The following is a 19288-nucleotide window of genomic DNA, read 5'->3' on the forward strand; positions in this document are numbered from 1 at the left end:
ATTAGCTTGTTATAATCAGCATGAATTAGGACTTCAAATGGCATGCTTAGTTTCTCTGCAGGCGAGTGCTTTCTCCTGAACTTCCTTTGTGAGGTACAGCCAGCAGTGCTTTTTTGATGGAACTTTCAAGAGCTGCTCGAAACAAATTGCACATCTGTACACAGTTCATGCTGACATAGGGAGTTCAAGTGAGAATACATAAATCGTACCACTTTTGTACGCACCGCTCCCTGACAAAACTGAAATTACACTCATGTCCAAAATTATTGTCGCATATCTATAACTGTCTTCTTGTAAGAATATAATTTGATAATTTTGCAGAGTACTTTTAATACTTATATTATGTGTATAATCAGGAAATTTATATTTGTGATAAATTTCATAGGAAAAGAATTATAAATACGAAAATCATAATGAGTAAAATAAAATGTAACTAAATGGACAAGAAAATTTTATTTTCGTTTTATTGTTCTTATTTACTGCTCTTTTGACATGAAATTTACTACATACTTGTCTTTGCCGATTATACACATACTAGCATTATAAGAAATACCGGGCGAATTCGTTATCAAATTATATTACTAGAACAACATATTTATAACCATGTGATAATAATTTTGGACATGAGTGTACATACAGAGACCTGTTTACCTTTGTTAGGTGTTGGTCACAACACGATCCTAAGGATCATCTAGTTTCTTTCATGCTTCTTGGCGTCCGGTAATGTTATGTCTAGCAACTTTCTCTCAGACTCGTGGCAGTCAGCACGCCATCGTGGCAGTCAGCACCTTGATATTGGCAATCAGCGCCAGTCGTGGCAATCAGCACCAATAATTAGCTGTGGCAGTCAGCACCCGTGGCAGTCAGCACACCCCACCGTATTCACGGGGGGGAGGGGCTAAATTTTTCACGGTTGGCTTGCAAATTAACTATAACATGGTTGGGTTGGCCCCACCCTAACTTCTACCACGCCCCCTACATTTTTGAGATGGCTAGTGGCCTGAATTATAGGTAGCGTTTTATTTATTCCCATGCAAATCAATGCTAATCCCATGCTTTTCTGTTTTCTTTTTTAAATTAATTGGACTTTTACTAGTAATGATGTGATTTCTTCTTCAAATTTAGTTGAATGCCACTTGCTTTCTCAAAGTTAATTTGGATTATATAAATAATTGATATTTCTTAAATTAAACTGGATTATCAAATATCAAAATTATATATCGGAAAATTTAATTTCCATGAAGTAAGTGACATTTAAATAGATTGGAAGAAGAAATCAATAGAATCAAATCGTTAAAATTTCAGTTCATTTCAAAGAAAAATTGAAACTGATTTCCACATAAATCAATGGACTGAGAAGCCAAGATAGTGCAGATATACAACACCGTCAAGTAAGATGTTACATTTAATTTTCAATTTTCCTGGTATAGTCTCCACATCTTCAATGGGAGGATGAAAACACATAGAATCATTACTACCCATTCTGATATTTGCTTGATGTCACAAATTAAAATCATAGGAGTACAGTTTCAATCGGGATGGCAATAGAGATTGAAAGTGATATCTTCGAATTGTGACAGGGTTTTTAGTCGATCAGTCAGTGGGTGATGCTTATGCGTGGAATGGGGAAGGTCTGCAATATATTTCAGAATTCGAAAGGGGCCAGATTGTGGTCCCAAAGAGCAGAGGACGAGCATCTCGGAGATAGCGCGACTTGTTGGGTATTCGTGAGATTGTGTGGTTTGTGTCTTCCAAATGTGAAAAAAACGGTGAAACCAGCACCAAACGACAAAGCATAGGGCGGCCACACTTCATTAAGGACGTTGGACATTGATATGAAACGATAGGGCACAATTAGCAGCAGAATTTAACAGTTGACAAATCATGACTGTGTCTGAGTTCACAGTTCACCATATTGTGTTTGATGTGAGCCTTCACAGGTGACGTACTACACGGGTACCAATGTTAATAGAACAACGTCTATTACAACTGGAATGGGCACGTGTGCATTGTCAATGAATCGCACAACGTTGCATGATCCGTTCAATCATGATATTACCTTCATCATATCGATGGCAGGGCCAAAATCTGTCATCTTCGAAGGAAAGAGCTTTTCGAGACGTGCATAATGGGAAGACGATAGTCAGTAGTAGCTCCATTATGATTTAGGGAATCTTCAAAGTTTATTCATTGGTCCAGTAGTGAATATGGAGAGTACCTAGCTATCGGTAGGTTATTGTTAACCATGTACACCTATCGCTGTCGGCTATGTTTCTACTGGTAACGACATCTTTCAGCAGGACAATATTCAAAGAAAAAACATTGTGCTGTAGTAGCTCAAAGAGCACAGTGGAGAATTTGAATTGCCGTAATGGCTCCCAAAACCACCTGATCTTAACCCGGTAATGCCATTGAATGCCAAATCCGAACGGATCGCGGAATTTACAGAAATTAAGTGATTTGTGTGTACAGAAGTAGTGTGTTATGTCACCAGCGATCTACCAAAGCCTCATTGGTTCCATGCCAAACTGCATTGCTGCTATCCTGCTAGCCAAAGGTGGACATACTGGATATTTTGAAGGTGTCAAAATGTTGTGACTGATCAGCGTATATTGATGTAATTTCCAAGTGTACACCCGTTGTCGTTTACTTGTTACTCATCTCTCTCTCTCTCTCACTCACTCACCCACTCTCCCTCATGTTTCTTTCTTTATTGTTAATTTAAATTCTATAGAACCATTCGCAACACACACACACACACATACACAATCCTTACCGGCAGACATTCTGAAAATATATTGATGAAAATAGGTTCGTGAATTTATTAAAGTGGTTTTATTTATCATTTCTTTATTCCTGCGTACGTCCCTGCTTGCAGAAACCACTTTCCATCCCAAAATACGTTATGGTTTTGTATTCTAATATAAGAACAAATCTAAAGAAGAAAGAGACAGGAAGATTGGATTTGAAAGTCATTTTCGTAGACCCCCTTCCTCCCAGGAGAAAAAAATCTTGAAAGCCAGCTAGTGCTCAGATAAGACACCTATATTTTTTCCCGTTTTCCGTGTCTTTTCACAAGCTGTTCGTTATAGAAAACGAACCGTGAAGAGTTCTGTCGTATACGAGGTACCGGTAACGCTTCAAAGACAAACCGCGGTTTCTCAGCAAACTTTGCGTGCTGTTTGTCGTCATGAGGCTTTGGTTGAGCACTGGTCCTGGCTGCTGCAAAGGGCTATATACAAAGAGGAAGGCCAAGACTTAAAACAAAAGGAGAACATAAACGCGACTTGCACCTGCGAGTTTCCTGAGAGTAGTATTCCCAGGAGGAAACGAGCGAGCTTCTGGAAAGATGCCAGTCCTGTTACTCTGGAGCATTTGTTTCTTTTTCTTTTTTTAAAAAAAGAAAACTGTCTTTAGTAGTGCTCAGTGCCGAAAAATTCCGAAACAAATTAACTTAAGTTTCAAGCAGTTTTCTTTTTTCTTTTTTTCTTTTTCATAACAGAAACTTTTCTCAAGCATTTACTCTCTCTTTTGTTAGTTATTAAGTTATATAAACTCCATTTCTCGCAGAGTATGTAATAGTTACCACTTCTCTACTTAAGTTTAACTTCTCTTTCTCGCGTAGAAATAATATAATATTGCAAGTGGGGGGGGGGGGAGAACTTGAAGTAAAAGAGAAAATATTTTATTTAAAAGAAAGTTAAATTTTAGAGGCCTTACTATTAACAGTCTCAAAAAAAAATCATCAATTAGCAGCATGGGGAAAATATTTTTCAACAAAGAAAATTTACAAACACTCTTAAAAATGAACTTCTATCATTAACAGCTTGTGATGACAGTCACTCAACTTCGAACCTCATCTTTGACTAGGACCAGTACCAATACTTTAAAAACCTATTAATTAAAATAACAGTTCGGTTATATCAAACATCCTAACTTTCTTCATCTTTAACAAATTTGCTACGCAACTTATAATACGAAATCAACTTTTTAATGTTATCATTATCCAACTGCCGAATATAAATGCACCTTTCTACAATAATATTACGTAGCTGCAACATTCAAACTTCAAGATTGTTATTAACTTGCTGTCACATACAAATTCAGGTTACCTACCCGGAAAATGAAAAATCAATCATTAATTTTATTATTGTCTACTGCCAAATATAAACTCACGTATAGACTAATTGTGTTGCCTATTTGCAAAATACAAATTCAACCCTGAATATAATCTAACTTCTAAGCATAGTGTTTGGCCTATAATAATATTGCATATATTCGCAAAATACGAGTTTAACCTTCAACACTATTGGTATCTACCTGCAAAATATTTATCCAATCCTCCTCATTATTATTGCCTACCTACCAAATATAAACATAACCTTTCACGATATTTTTATCTAACTGCAAAATATGAATTCAAACTTCCTCGTGGATATATAATTAATATATGCACCTTTGGCTTTGATTCCCGATGAAGGCTCAAATGATTAGGATTCCACATTAAGCCCCAGGTTCACGTTTCATATAGACTTGTTGTTGAAAGTAAAAACGACCGGAGTATGCTCAAAGACACGACAACGTGATTCTGCTCCATGACAATGCCAGACCACATGTTGCAAATGTAGTGAAAGGAACCTTAGAGGGATTGCGATGGGATTCTTACCCCACCCGTCATATTTACCAGACATCGTCCTTTCCGATTACCATTTGTTTCGATCCATGCAGCATGACTTTTCTGACCATTTCAGAACTGTCGAAGATATCCAAAACTGGCTCGATGGGTGGATTGCCTGACAGGAACTCGCATTTTTCTATCGCGGAATATTTGTTACCAGAAAAGTGGAAAGAAAAGGTTGTAGCTGCCGAGGGACAGTACTTTCAGTACAAGATATTGTTCTGTTCTTGTGGAATGACAATTTATCATTGGTATAAAATAAAAAACAGTGGGAATTAATTCAAGCACCCAATAACTGCAAAATACGAATAAACTAATTCAATATTCTATTATTGGCTAATTGCCAAATGAATCAATTAGCCAAATACAAATTCACTTTCGATAGTAATAGTGTTGCTTAATGCCAAGTATGAGCTCAATCTTCAATATTGCATATTATATGCTAACAATCAAATTTGAATTCAACCTTAAATAACCGCTCAAGATCGATTTAGCTTGTAATAATACTTTTGCCTAATCAGAGACAAATTCGACTTTCATTATTATTGTCTAATTAGCAAATAAAATATTTATCATAGTACATTTTAACCACATCATACCCACATAAATTGGTAGCAAATGGCTATACATTTTCTGGCAGATTGCACTATTCTTAGCAACTGAAGATAACGTCTGAAACCCATTCAAAGATAAACAACACGTTTACTGTAGTTGTATCAAGAGGGCTGTCTCGAGAATATATAATTTGAAACTGGCTCATTGCCTGGATTCTCCATCTTACTTCCTCCTCCTCCACTGACAGGCATCAGACTTCCGAGTGAAAAATGATGATTATGCTTAAGCGAGTGAAGCCCTTGACCTTGCCACCTTCTCATTTGTTTTGCCGACCGATGACGAGCATCCGAAAAATTCTCCTGTTCCTTTTGAACCGCCCTACATAACAGAGAGCGATAATCGCTCAGGCACGCCTTGTTGCCTGCCGCTTCTACTGCTCGCCGGTGCAAGGGTTGATTCACTGAAACGGCTATAATTAACTCTTCCTCTCAGAGGGCATGTACTCGCTGTCTGTTCTCTAATGTGTGTATGTATGTGTGTGTGTGTGTGTGTTGTGTTGTGTTGTGTATGTGTGTGGCAACGAGAGAGACTTCTTAAAAAAAAAAAAAAACTTCTCGCCTTAACGAATACAAAACGTACCGCCCTTTAGGTTTCCATTCCCCTTTTACATAGATGCTTTTATCACCTCTAAATGAGTTTATGATGAGGGATTAAAACATTGTATGTAATATTAACTCAATTTGATCTTCTTTCCTTCAAGATAACCGGGAGTGTTATCCGTGGTCAAATACATACTGAAGGAATATACGTATAAATTACACAGAATTAGTTCAATTTGATTTTTCATTCAAGACAACTGGAAGTACTTCTCATAATCATATACATAGTCAAAGTGTGTATAGACTAAGGTGCATAGTACTAGCTCAATTTGATCTTCTTACATTCAAGGTAATTGGAGGTGTTCCCCATAACGAATTACGTATTCAAATTACACATAACTCAATATGCTTTTCTTTCACTCAAGTTAACCGGAGTATACATACTGAAGGAACAAGTATTAGCTCAATTTGATCTTCTTTCATTCAAGATAACCGGGAGTGTTTTCCGTGGTCAAATACATACTGAAGAAACATATAAACTACGTTGTGTTAGTTCAATTTGATCTCTTATTCAAGATAACAGAATGTATTTCCCCAAATCAAATACATAGTCATATAAAATACGTTGTGATGATACAATACGTACAATATGATCTTCTTTGATACAAGATAACTGGAAGTGTTCTCCTTAGTGAAATACATATTCTAGATATATCTAGCTCAACTTGATCTTCTTTCATTCAAGATAATCGAAAGTGCGGTCTTGTAATCAAATATATACACAAGGAGCGTGCAATGAGTTTAGTTGATTTTAGTTTAGCGTCCCTTTCAGCAGCGAGGCTATGTGAAACGTAGATCTACTGATTAACGTAGAATCCGAACTACATGAGCTCCGCCGGAAATCGAACCCGGGTCTCCCACGCCAAAGGCGCGTACGCTAACCGCTTAGCCACGAGGGGGCTCCCAAGAGATTATTGCAGGAAAAATATAAAAGGATAAAAACCCAACCGGAATGAGTAATTATTGTAAGTTATACGTACTCCTATATTATAAAAACAGAGAAAATGCAAGTTAAAGAGTAATTTCCCTTGAAATGTAAGCAGTTATAGTTCCATTATAGTAGTTGATTTGGTTGTTGAAATTTAGCGTTCTTTTCCAACAATGAGGCTATACGAGACGTGGTCCAACAGTTTACGGTGCAATTTGAATCACAGCAAAGCGTTCAAATTTTGTAATGCTCTCGCCACCGGGGAATCGAATCCAGAACACATGCTCTAAAGACTATATAATCACTAGACCAGTAAGGTCAGGACTATACCTATACTGGTAGAGTTGTGTCCAGTGATAGACTGTTTGTTCAATTTAGCAACAACGTTTAAAGATATTTCATTTTTAAATGAGATTTCTACAGTCTATTTGCTCAGTTAGTTTGCTTAACTTTGTTGTGCTTAACGATGTTGACTACGTACACCATCTTTGATTTTAGCCCATTATATATATATATATATATATATATATATATATATATATATATATATATATATATATATATATATATATATATATATATATATATATATATATATATATATATATATATATATTAAAGAAATGAACTGGAATTTTAACTATATCATTTTACTGATTTCTTCTTCAAGTCTAGCTAAACGTCTCTTACTATTTCAAAATGGATTTTCGTTATAAAAATGATAAGTATTACTTCGTAAAACTTTTATTATTACATATTAAAATGACATGTAAGAAGAAATAATTTTCACAAAATATGGAACATTTAAATAAGCTTGAAGAAGAAATAAGTAAAATTTAAGCGATTAAAATTCCAGCTCATTTCAAAGGAAACAGAACAAGTAATAAATACCATTTGCATAAAGCAATGAGCTACAAAGATAGCGCAGAATAAAGATTTGGAAAAAAATTGAAGTTTCTGCATATTACTTTCAATTTCAAGTGCTTAGTACATGTTCAAATGCATGTTTTACAATTATGATTACACAATAATCAAATATGCTCAAAATATTTTCATCTTCTATGTTAATTTCAAACTGGTCTTACTCACTTCTATTGTAAAATGAATATGAATAGAGCAACATACTGTATTAAAAAAAAAATGTTTCACTCAAATGAAATGGAAATTTGTTCCACTGCAATGGTATTCCACTGCGTACTGGTAAGACGCGAGAGTATGACATTTCTATATTGGGAATAAATGATGCAGATATTCAATGTGAAAGATGTTTGGAATGTAGAAATATATTTTCATTAATAACACTATCTTCGATTCTTTATATTTCTTAATTATTTCTGTTCTGATTAACGTTTCTACACAAATGATGGTAATAATTGCAGAAATTGTTGGAATAATTCAGTTGTTTCTCCTTGAAAACTTTCAGTGCAACCTACGTTAATATTATTTGTAAGTGTGTTTACTATACAATTTTGCTATGGGCATTTTCAATTGGGTATTACTGTACCACGAGCTGGGGAAGGTTATAAACCAGTGGTAGAGCGGTGACCATTTTGTGCAAGGGGCACCTGGTTCGATCCCGGACTATGTAAGTTTATGGTGGACAATATCATGTCATTATATTTCTCGGGGTTCTCTTACTTCCTCCCAAATTTTGATTCCATCGATTCCTCTCATAAACCTTACAGGACATCATCGTCGGAAGTAAAACTAAAGATCTCATTTCATTTTTCCTATATTAAAATGAAGAGATTACATTAGTTCTTTGGTTTTCGGGATTTAACACGTCTTTCAACACCGATGACATATAAGACATGGGTCTACAGCTTAAGTAGAGTCCAGATCACGTGGAAAATTTTCCACTATATTTAACTGCACTCAATATTTTCCATATTGAACTATATAATTGAGTTCCTGTGGAGGAAAGTTAGACAACAACAAATTATAATTTTCCAGTTAACTTTCCAGAACCAGAAAATTTTCTAATATTTCGAGTTGCCAAGTAAAATCTTACATAGTGTCTGTGTATGTGTGTGTATGAGTAAAGTGCAGGGAACATAAATCGAGTTCGTAGAGTACAAATATCACATCCCATTGTTTAAAATGTAACAAGAAAGCGAAAAGAAACCTTTGTGAATTTATCAGTTATTTCAAAAACCGAAAATTCCACTATTACTTCACATATACGCTTGCCTTTGTAATGAAAGAACTACACAAAATTCCATTTCCTTATGAAGATTATTTTTGTAATAGAAAATAAGAAGAAATGCTTTGATTTTATTGTGTTTAAAGCTATGAGAAGACATCGTCTTACGCGTATTAAATTAACGAAATATGATTTTGTGAGATCAAAGGTGAATTTTGAGAGAAGAATACGTTAACGTTTTTGAAATATTTTTGCAGAAATGAAGAATCGTTAGATGTTCACTTCATGAATCTTTTTTCAGACAATATTTATTACAAATAAATTTTACGGCTACACAACGATGTAGGAATAGAGTATGTTTTGTGAATCGGAAAATTTTTCAGAAAATTTTCTGGAAAATTTTCCGTTTCAGAATTTTCCGGAAAATTTACATCACTGCCTGGTATTTTGGTAGATGATACCAAAATATTTATATTGATAAGCAAAAGTATTTTTTCTATCATGTCACAAAATTCAATATATTCACCCGTTTTTAGGAACATCTTGTATATATATATATATAATGATCGACAGTGTTGTGTTGGAACGTCAAGTTTCACACACCACTCAACTTTGACGAGAAACGCTGAAAATGCATAATATGAATAATGCATTTAGTAGATAAGACCACATTAATATGCATCAACTTTAGCTATCTCATTCAATTATCAGGTCGTTCACAACAAAAAAGTTTGAACACTTTCCATGTTGTGGTTAAAGCAATTTAATTACAGTAGAGCATACAACTATCAACTATTTGTACTGAAGCTAACACATTTAAAGAAAAAAAAAACGTATCGGTATAGTTTATCAATACAAAACTTACCATCGCTTCAGGTTTATTCTCTAACATAAAACCTCAAAAATCAATACAGACAAAAATTTTAGAGTTGGTAAACACACACTAACAAACAAAAAATCAAAACATGTGCTTTGCAGTTAAGAATGTATGTTATTTTAAAACCTGTAGTTTTATTTTGCAGGTATTTAGAATACCTAGTATCAATTAATTACAATTTGGTGTGGGTAGACTTTTATTTAGATATAGGGAGTGCCATCTGAATAACTCTCCCTTCTTCAGGGAGGAAAGTATATCTGAATCTCGTATTATCGTATTTTTCTTTGATCAATAACAAAACTTCCATTGTAAGATTAAGCATTCCATTGTATGAACATTTCCAATATTTATTTTATCCGGAAGCAGGGCTAAAAGTGGATCTGAAAAGGTAGGGGAACGCATGACGTCACGCTGTCCCCCGTGCCTATCTTTGCCGATTGTCTTTTTTTTTTAGAAAGCGGAAGGACAGCATACATATTTTTGAAAGCGGGGGAACGACGTGCTCCGCGATCCCCCTCACTTTTATCCCTGTCCCGAAGGGGATATAACTCATGAGGTTCTAGGAGCGACTCTTCGGGGTATAAGCACAGGTAGGCATAAACCTTTAAATTGTACAGTATTGCTACAAACTAAGAGAAGAAAGCTTTCCTTGTATATTACTGTAATTTTCGTTTACAGCTTTATGAAACTATATCAAGCTTTCTTCCCTCAGATTTTTGCGATAAAATTATAATTTTTACTGATGTGACTTCTCTCAAGAGCCGCCGTTTGCGGTTCACTCTCAGCCTCAAATAGTTGAACATGCATGCTCCATAATGATACCAATAATAGATTTAAAAAGATTCAAAGTCATCTTTTATTAAATTCGTACACTAGTGGTTCACAATGTGAGGGGCGTGCAGAGCAAGCAAAAGGGGCACATAGTACTAAAAGAAATAAACTACTAATATTTGAATACCGTACCTGAATATTCCTTTTCAAAATTTGAACAATTGTTTGAATAATTATTCGTTATTTGAACGATTATTTGAATCATTATTCGTTATTTAAACAATTGTTTGAATAATTATTCGTTATTTGAACAATTATTTGAATAAGTATTCGTTATTTGGACAATCGTTTGAATAATTATTCGTTATTTGAACGATTATTTCAATCATTATTCGTTATTTAAACAATTGTTTGAATAATTATTCGTTATTTGAACAATTATTTGAATAAGTATTCGTTATTTGGACAATGGTTTGAATAATTATTCGTTATTTGAACAATTATTTGTATAATTATTCGTTATTTGAACAATTGTTTGAATAATTATTCGTTATTTGAACAATTGTTTGAATAGTTATTAGTTTGTTGAACAATTGTTTGAATAATTATTCGTTAGTTGAACATTGTTTGAATAATTATTCGTTATTTGAACATTTGTTTGTATAATTATTCGTTATCCGAATAATTGGAGTATTCGAGTAACGAATACTTCAGGAATCCATTATTTGAATTTTAATAGCACTAATGCATATCCACCATAAGGATTGGGGTAAAGAATATAACTCAAGGAATCTGTAGTATCTTATTAACAACGTAATCAAAATGTACTGGAAATATTTTAAGTAATAAACTCAGTGTAAAAGCATTTAATTTCAGAATACCAGAACAATGTTACAGTACAAGAAACATTTTGTTTAATTTATTGTTAAAATCTGTTAGATAATAATTTGAGAAGAGTTTAGTCATTTTTAGACAAATTTTGAGTATTATTTACATATTTTGTGAAAGTATCTGTTGACAACACTGATGGTAGAATCAGATAGTTCTCAGTTTGAAATTAAGATAACAATAACACCTCCATGATTCATGAGAATAAAATCGTTAGCTACTTACGTGAATGAATTCGTGATTTTGAAAAGTCTGAAGATCTTGGCCTTACCTGCAACAAAACAAAAGAAAAAATATTATTAAAAAAAAATCTTAGTAAATCACATTAGTTTCTTCTTCTAACGAGAAATGATATCTCCATTAACATATTTTAAAATTTCAGCAAGTTTTCCGTTCATTGAAAATGGAGAGCGTTTTGCTAATTTCTACAACTAGTGTACGAAATTTAAACTTAAATCTGGAATAATAATTCCAACTGTTTGTGAACTTAGCACATAAGTAACGTTAAATAAATTTTAATTTTAATTATGTATTTGTTTCACCCACTGGCTGAATATGCACCAGCTAAGGCTAAAACACCAACTGTTTTGCAAAAAGAAGCCATGCGAATTTATTAATGGGTAGTTATTTGTTTAATCTTAGTGTTTCATCTCTGCGGGCGTATTTGTAAACAATGTGAAGCAGTAGTAACAGTACGATACGAGCAAAATACAGCATTATTGAACGTCAGAAATCATTGTAACAAGTAATTTTTGAATGTGGTTTCCGAGATTGATATCTTTTAGAATGTGAATGAAAAAATAATAATTCGAAAAGAAATCATAAGTCTAAAATAGTGACGATTTTTAAATTTATTTTTAAAGTCCTTGTCTGTTCACATTCGAAATTTTCTCAAGCATATACTAATTGCAATATGTCAAACTGCTATGAATGATATTTGATCTAGTGCACATTTCCAATATTCGCTTAACTTCCAACATCTAAATATGGTCAACGAACCTTCGATAGCTCATCTCACCCAATGTTTAACAAACCTGGTGCACCTTCAAGGTTAGAGTTCCCTTACCTAATTAATCTACTGTATATCGTAAACTGTTTATATTAGTTCCTGAAACGTATATAACTTTTATATTTGGTCTAGGAATTAATTTGTGCGGTTGGTACGCACACATTGAAGCTGTAGTACAAACACAAAATACATAAATACCTTAAGAAAAATATTGTCCATCGCTAGCCACCACTTTCGCAAAACTGTCAGGCAATGTACGGATTCCGTGGCGAAAGAAGTCCTCATCCTTGGAAGCGATCCAGTCAGAGACCCATGTTTCGATATCTTCTGAAGAAGTAAACCGCTGTCCAATCAAATCGTTGTTCATGCAATCGAACAAGTAGTAGTCCGAAGGAGCAACGTCTGGTGAATACGGCGGGTGGGGTAAAACTTCCCATCCGACATTTTCTAAATAGGTTTTGACCGGTTTTGCGACATGTGGGCGAGCGTTATCATGTTGAACAATAAGTTTATCATGTCTGTTCTCCCATTCTGGTCGTGTTCTGGCCAGAGCTTGCTTCAAACGCATTAATTGTCGTCGATAACGTTCTCCATTCATAGTTTCACCCGGTTGCAGCAGCTCATAGTACACCACACCTTTCATATCCCACCATATGCACAGCATAACCTTTGCACAGTGAATATCTCGTTTTGGTTGTGATGGACCTGGTTCACCTGGTTTCACCCAGGCCTTTTTTCGTTTAGGGTTCTCGTAATGGATCCACTTCTCATCACCCGTAATAATTCGATACAGAAACCCCTTTCTGCTCTGTCGTTGAAGCAGCAATTCGCAAATGGTTTTTCGTCTTTCAACGTCTCTGTCTTTCAATTCATGTGGAACCCAATGTGACATCTTTCGAATCATTCCCATGGCTTTCAAGCGTTTGGAGACTGTTGTTTGATCAACGCCTAATGCTGCTGCAAGTTGTTCCTGCGTTTGACACGAATCCTGCTCGAGCAATGCTGTCAATTCTTCGTCTTGAAATTTTTTTGGCTGTCCAGCTCGCTCTTGGTCTGCCAAGCCGAAATCACCACTTCTAAACCGTGCAAACCACTTCTGACACGTTCGCTCAGCTAGAGCATGGTCACCATACACTTCCACCAAAATACGATGACTTTCAGTCGCACTTTTCTGCATGTTAAAGTAATGCAGCAGGACACCCCGCAAAAACACTTTATCAGGCACAAATTGCGCCATGTTCACTTAACTACAAACTGGTGTTGTTGACGCTTTAATCCACTGCCCTATACTACGAACGATACGCGATGACAGGGGTTTGCAACACATGTGTGGATACACGGAACTGTGGGACGCTCCGTTCGTTGCGCCATCTCTTGTCCACCCGCACGAATTAATTCCTAGACCAAATAATTAGTGGTGTTTGGTAATAAATGGCCAATGTGAAAATTTACTGATCAGCTGAAATGTTTTGAACCTATGAGTTAACATTTGAATCAATAAATAAACAGAGACGATAACATAGTGAGCATAACAAAACTAATTCCAGTGAAATGCAACGAAAATTCTAGTTTTATGTCCGCTGCCCTGTAGGCTAAGAGAGTCGGGTGATTAATGAAAGTGAATGATTGTAAAGAATTAGTAGAATGATCATGACAGAGAAAACGGAAGAACCATAAGAAAGCCCATGGACACAATGATGTCCACCAGAAACTCATAGGACTTGGGATCGAACAAAGGACACCTTGCATCTGAGGTGAATGCTTTACCAGTGAGCCCCGTATTCCCTGATTACTGAATGAGTACAAAAGTTGTAATATATCATGAAGTAATATAATACACAATATTCTGTTCTAGTGAGTAAGCAATATAAGAGAAATTAGCCTACGGTAATGAAACTTAAAGGGATAAACTCTTTAAGAATTTATTTTTATGATTTTCTTTTTCGTAATAACACATTTAATGCACGTTGAAGTTCTGTTAGATTCCTCTTGTTCTTGCCGTCTCGGCAGCCTAACCATCTGTACTAATAGTCTGCCTATGTTCACTATTGCTTTCTTCAACTCCAAACCACCTCGATGTTTACGAAAGCATTTCCTTTGTGAACTATAGTAAAACCATAGAGACGTTAATATAGTACAAGTTCCTATAGCGTTAAGGTACGAATATTCATAATAAACAAAACTATAGTTGTAGCAATGATCTGTGGTGACTTACTGCTAATATGTAAAGTAAATGGTAGAAACACTGCAAAAGAATATGTACAGGTACAGCGACAAATTTTATAAGTGATTAAGAGTGGGAGAAGTGTATGCTTTTCTTCTTCCTAAATGATTATTTTCGCATTCCTATCCTTGCTTTTATTTCACATTCACACTTCTCAAGTTCTCACTAATATTACTACTCAGATATCGAAAACTAGTCATCTCTCCTACTTTTATATTAGTTCTTGCACCCGCTTCGTTCCAATCATCATTGTTTTCGACTTTCTAGCATTTATTTTCATCCCATATATTTTTCAAGCTTTCCAACATCCTATTAATTTTCTTTTCAGATTCTGTAACAAATGCCATATTATATGTAAACCGTACACGTCTAATCATTCTACTCCGTACCGTAATACAGTCTTCATTATGCATGTCCTTTTTCACTACCTCTTCTAGCGATGACGTCGACGAGAAGAGACAACATGGCTGTCTAACTCTCTTTCATATTGCATTCTCCTCTGTCATTTCCTATTCTAACACTTACTTGTTTCTTTCTCTCACAAAGCTTATGAATAATATTGCAATACATGATTGTTCTCCTTGCAGGTTAATGCACTAAATAAATTTACATTAATTGAAAGATTTATATTTGGTAGCCTAGATCAGTAGTTTGCAAGTGATGTGTCGCGACACACTGGTGTGTCACGCAGTCCCCTTAGGTGTGTCGCGAAATTTTAGAATTTAAAAATCATGAAGAATTTAATAATAATTTGTTAAAATCGAAACAGACTGTACCAGTCAACACTTCCAGCGGTAGCAATAATGCTTAGTGCTATATAGAGTCATTGGTAATAAAACTCCAATTGACCAAAGCAGTATATATATATATTTTAAGAGTAGATATCTGTGTTACAGTTTTGACTATGGAGTTTTATTAGCCATCTTGAATTTTCCAAAACTATAGTGAATAATTTACAAATAGTCATTATAAACACTAATTGGTTTCACTGTTAAAATAGATATTATTATTATTATTATTATTATTATTATTATTATTATTATTATTATTATTATTATTATTATTATTATTATTATTATTATTATTATATCACTGCCTTATGTTTGAAAGAAAAGACCTAGTTAGACAGAAGCCAAGAAAGAACTGCCGATTCCGTCTGTCTGCTCCATAAACGAAGAACTGAGAGCATTTAGAAAACCAAGTATAAATCTGATCGGACAAAGTGAATTCCGAAGTAATTCTCTTCTGCAGAATTTTATAGCTCTTGACACAAAAAGGGATTGTATAGAAGGATGTTCTTTTCAAGTAAGAAGTACTTCTGGAGAAATGTCTTCTTAACAGCTGGAGAAGTTTATATTGGCTGCACTCCAGCTCCAGCAGAGAGCGAAAAATCCATCACCTCTATCTCTTTCGAAAACTATGTCCACAGAGAAATAGAAACATAAAACAGTGTAGCTGGAAAGAGCTTGGGGGAGGAACTTTTATACACAAGATAGTTATATACGTGTACGCGATTGCTATTAGGTATTAACTAAATTGCAAATGTTTTATGGAGGCAAAATAATAGATGGCCTCATTGCAATAAATATACATTCGGAAAAGAAGTTACCTTCTAATGCAACTGAATACTTTAGGAACATTAACTAAAGAAGGAAAATATAGGTAGTTGTGATCAAGTTTTTATTGAAAAGTTTGTGGTACACAAACTTCAATTATTAAATAAAGAACGATGTTCTCGAGGTAATTTTAAATTGTGAAAAATTAACACTTCTTTTTCTTGAATTGAAAGAATATTAATAGTTTCGTAGTGGTAGTTTCTTAACAATCTTCAAAGTTCGAATCAGTGTTGCCACACTGGGTGCAATTTTACCGAATTCAGTCGTTTTGTCATTTCCCGGTATGTTGGTACCACGATGGCATTTTCAGCCACTTTTGTGAAAAAAGTTGGGACAATTATACCCAATTCAGCACCATTTCACAAATACTCGTCACATTTTCAAAAGTGTCAGTAAGACTTTTTCTACATCTCACGTTACTCATCCTGTGTGTTGGACTCTTAAACAAATGTTGTTGAACATTCATTCTGTGACGTTGCACCGCATAACGCTACGAACTTTATGTGCAAAATTCGTAATTTGAACTATACCGGGAAACAAATGACGCTAGATGGGCGCATCCGCCCCGCACATCAAGGATAAGAGAAAGAAGCAGTATGGTGGAAAGTTTAGCTTGAAATGTTAAAACAAAGCACACAAACACACACACGTTGAATCAAGTGTTGAATATTCTGAGTAAGACCAGCGTGTGCTCAGGTAAGTCTATAATTGATGTGTCGTTGCAAAGATTCCACACCAAAATGATGATAGCACGAAAAAATACATTGAGTTAGTTGCCGGCTTACCAGGCTAGGTTGTTTACTAGTGACGTCATATTGACTATTGTTTCGGGTCCTCCTATTTGTATGCTTTTTAAAAGTAATTGTATATGTTGGGGGGGGGGAGTGTACTAGGACTTTACCTCTTTTAATTTCGTGTTATAGAGCCATGTATTATGCTAGTATAAAAATAATGAATTTAGCCTTTATGTTTCAATTTGGTACTATTTTTCAGCCCACTCCAGAGCTAGGACTGTGGCAACACTGGTTCGTATTTATTCAATTTTGTTCTGTCGTAATATTACATGAAAAATAAAACAATTTTTACTTTCGATCGACCACAGTAGAAAACAAAGTATGGTGATCAAGAAAAAGATTGAATTTGAGTTTTCAACAGATTCATACGTTTCACTTCTACATGGTTTAAAAAAAAGTTTTTGATGTCCGTTAATTCTGATGTAAATACAATCTTGTTCAAAAAAAGTCTTTGTCAAGTTACTTTAGAGACCCATATTATAATAACCATGCATAGGAAATTCTGATCCTTTCACTTCCAATGAAAATCCCAATTGGTCGAAGAAATTCTACATTTGGTTGAGTTATTTCAAACCTTAAGTAAGACTGCACGGCTTTCCAAAGGGAGGGGGCACGATGGCTCAGTGATAGAGCGTTCACCTCCGGTGCTTGGGGTTCCTGGTTCGATCCCAGCTCGCGCCGTGTGGACTTTGTGGTGGACAAACACCGTATTCGTGGGTTTTCCCAGGGTTCTCCTACTTCCTTCATATCTTTCATCATCACCGTCTCTTTTAGCCTAACCGGCATAAGCGTGGGACGTAAAACTTTAAGATTTCATTTCATTTCCAAAGGGAGATAAGTTGCCTTTTTTAAAAACAAGTCTCCCGCAGGTCATACTACTCACAGTATCCGCACCAACTTTCAAATTTAAGGCTTCCATAAGATTCTTCATAAAGTTTCTTTTTTTTTTTAAAAAAAAAAGAATTTTCTTCCTACTACAAAAAATAAGGGTAGTTTACTAGAGCCTGAGTTATACTTAAATGCAATTATCTCGTAAACGACTCAACCGATTTTGTTCATCCATATAATGATACTGCTACTCTCGAAGCCTTCGCCCAACCTGCAAATTGCCAGCATGCTAACCACATGTCTTGGCGTGAGATAGAGGGAAGGGCAGTCAACAACTACTGGGAATTAGTGTGACTCACAGGGCGTCTTGAGAGTTTGTGATAGCGATTAGTACATCAATATTTTTTGCCTAGATGTCTATGCAACCCACAACTCTTCAGTGTTTTGCAGTTTGCATATTACCCTTTCTCTCCGACTGAAATTATGTAGCTTTATAATAAAGATTTCTATAATATTCGTACAAATATGGCGTTAAGACATTTATCATGAAATAAAAACTCAGAAAGAAGTAGCTAACTGTTGAAGATGAATTTTAATTCGGCCAAAATTTTCAAAAAAAAAAAAAACACCTAGTATAATTTTCTTATATTTTGTATGGAAATATTTCAATACTAACTGCAATGTAAAATTCGTTTTTCTCACTTTTTTTTTAACCGAAAACCTCATGAAAAATTATCCTTAACCATAGCATTTTGTTCAGTTCGACGCAATTTTTCTATTTATATTTGTCTCATCTTTGACAATATTAGAGCTAATCAAAAATTAATGTTTATAAGAGTTAGTTATAACTTTGAACTATATTGACTATACCGTTTACTGTCACATTCCTATGTTACTACGAAAAGTTTGAATAGGGTATACTTCAGTATCAAGTTCATATTAATAGTTAGTGTAGTTATTGTGTTAGGCTTTAGGTTCACAAAAATAGTTTTTTTTTCGAAATCTACGCATGAGGATTTCCATAAATTAATAAAGCTTTTTTCAGCTTAATGAGATTATCCCAACTTTGGACTTCTTTTTTATATAATAAAACACTAACAACATCGTAGAATTTATTTATTAAATATATCCTGATTTAATACAGTGCAAATAGCCATAAACCAACCATACGAACAGATTCCAAAATTCAAACCTTTGAACTACATAGAACATAGTTCATTCTGTCATGTTAAATCAACATCTCGAAATAATGCTGCGGCAAACGTGTGTCAAGCGCTCCATGCTTAATACGAATAACACGAGCCATTAACTTAGAAAA

At 34.7% G+C, this 19288-nt stretch overlaps 1 protein-coding gene across 1 annotated transcript in view; it reads right to left on the bottom strand.

The window, feature by feature from the left end:
- LOC145694966 (connectin-like) overlaps positions 1-11754 on the bottom strand; it is a 511959-nt gene extending 500205 nt beyond the window's left edge. Inside the window, exon 1 of the mRNA XM_081771780.1 lies at positions 11725-11754. The gene's annotated coding sequence lies outside the window, so the exon portion shown is untranslated. The remainder of the gene's footprint in view (positions 1-11724) is intronic.
- Between the last annotated feature and the right edge of the window lie 7534 nt (positions 11755-19288).

The sequence above is a fragment of the Thermobia domestica genome, chromosome 9, assembly GCF_964235325.1.
Source record: "Thermobia domestica chromosome 9, izTheDome1.hap1.1, whole genome shotgun sequence".
NCBI lineage: Eukaryota > Metazoa > Arthropoda > Insecta > Zygentoma > Lepismatidae > Thermobia > Thermobia domestica.